The sequence below is a fragment of the Cucumis melo genome, unplaced genomic scaffold, assembly GCF_025177605.1.
Source record: "Cucumis melo cultivar AY unplaced genomic scaffold, USDA_Cmelo_AY_1.0 utg000420l, whole genome shotgun sequence".
Lineage (NCBI taxonomy): Eukaryota > Viridiplantae > Streptophyta > Magnoliopsida > Cucurbitales > Cucurbitaceae > Cucumis > Cucumis melo.
The window spans coordinates 15,001-17,500 of record NW_026123977.1 but is presented as its reverse complement, the minus strand read 5'-3'; positions in this window follow the sequence as shown (position 1 = coordinate 17,500).

Below are 2,500 nucleotides of genomic sequence, written 5' to 3'. Positions count from 1 at the left end.
TTTGGACAATACATATGTAGAAAGCCTATTTTTTTTAGTATTTATTAGCGAATTTTCTCTTTTTTTTCTTTCTATAGTGGAGATAGTCGCACGTAATGACAGATCACAGCCATATTATTAAAAGCTTGTGGTAAGAACGGGTTTCGTTCTAGTGCCCGAAAATAATATTCCAAAGCTTTTGTATGTTCTCCGTTCCTTGTGTGGATAAGACCTATGTTATAGAGTATATAACTTCGATCATAGGGATCGATTTCTAGTCGCATAGCTTCATAATAATTCTGTAGAGCTTCCGCATAATTTCCTTCGGATTGAGCCGACATCCGTTACGGTCGTTCGTTATTCCATTGAAAGAATCTCCGTTCCAGAACCGTACGTGAGATTTTCATCTCATACGGCTCCCCCTTTATCTGATGCGCATAATGAGATGAGAATAATACATGAAATCAAAAAACATTGAAATACTCTCATTATGAACTCATGGGACTAGCGTTTTTTACAAAAAATCTCTAGCCAACCTTCCTGTAAAAGATCTTTTCTTAACATCAAGCATGGTTTACTAGATAAAAATAAAAATGGTAACTCTAACAATTTCTTTGTCCTCAACGCCTCTAAATTTCCAGGAATTAGTCACTTCAACAGTCTTCGATGGTTATACAGGTATCCAAAATACAAACGAGATGGATGTTTGTTGTCCCAACCATTTTTCTAAGTTCCGATCCCGATAAGGAAAAGGTATAATTTATAACAAAGTTTTCGTGTTGTTGATTCCTAGGTGTAGTGCTTCTTCCCCTCTGCTACCTATTTTTACTAGTGAATATTTTTACTAGTGGAGTAGGGTTGACTTAATCCATAGGTTACACCTTTCGCTTAATACTAGAATCGACAATTCTAGCATCTAAGGTTACATTAATCGGGGATACACGACAGAAGGAATTTTTTGATTTTCAAATTGCACCTCCAAGAAGCGTAGATTTATTTCAATTATTGTTTTCTTTCTATCCCGAATACTGTGTCTTTCTACTAAGACGGAGAGCGGTAAAGAAAATTGAAAAAAAAAAAAAATCAAATCGCACCATCTCTGTAATAGGTGAATGCCTCTTTTTCCCCGGAAGTTGTCGGAATTATTCGTAATAAGATATTGGCTACAATTGAAAAGGTCTTATCGATAAAATTTCCATTTATCCCACCAGATCTAGGCATCGGTAACAACCCCATTCTATAATTTCTTTTAATTACCTCTCGTGAGAAAATGATCCCACAAACAAAGGAATTGCATAGTACGAAATAACATAAAAACGGATTCATTAAAAAATCCCACTCGATATTAAAATTGTTTCTTTTTGATTTCACAGGAATCAATAAAAGAGAGAAATATTTCAATCCGGTTAAATTTCATCCAAATGTAGTAGGATCAGAATGAAGAGAACTATTCTGATTTCAGCGAAGTTGAAGAAAAAAAGAATTTTATTTATCTGACTGGGGTAATTCTAGAAGTTTTTTGATTGAATTATGATACAAAAAAGAGCAAAAAGAATCGAATAATCATTCTATGATTCATAACTTGTGACTAGATATATGTATGGGATAAACAGTTGTTGGTGAAAAATCGAAAACTGTAAAAGTCGAATTTTTAGAAAAAAGGAATCATAGTTTAAAAAACTAAATAGAATCATGAGCTAAAAGTATCCATTAAACATAGTTAAAAAAAAATTATTTGTATAGTTAGAATTGGTTGGACGTGCCTATCAAAAAAAAAATTGAATATTAATGACTCACTATTAACTCGGTTTCTGGGCCATAATCATTCTGTAGGAGAGATGGCCGAGTGGTTGAAGGCGTAGCATTGGAACTGCTATGTAGGCTTTTGTTTACCGAGGGTTCGAATCCCTCTCTTTCCGTACTAATTCAACAATGTTACTGACCACAATGTATCAAATCAAATAACAATCGATACTATTATTCCAACGGTTAGACCTTTATGGATTCTTTATTTCGAATTTTTGTGGTACGGAAACGAAAAGACTGGAAAGAATGCACAAGAGATGAAAATCCCCCTACCGATCAATGATAGATGAATGATAGAAAAATTTCCGGATCAAAACCTTACTTTCCTTCGGTCTCTTTACTTAGACTTCGGCGAAGGGGAGGACGAAATTGTCCGAACCCTTGTTTTTTAGTTAGGTTTAAGTCTGACGAGAATAATATTCTACAACGAGCAATTCATTTATTTTTAAACTGACCCATTTACTATCTATTATTTGATTGACTAATCCTTTATATTGCAATGGCTGAAGAGTCAAATGTTTTGGCAATTCCTGAGGGGGGGATGAATCAAGATAATTTTGAATCAGTGTTCTCGATTTTTTTTCATCTTTTGCTGTAATAATATCTCGGGGTTTGCACCGATAACTTGGTATATCCACTATAGAACCATTAACTAAAATATGTCTATGATTAACTAATTGTCGGGCTTGAGGAATAGTCGAAGCCATACCCAATC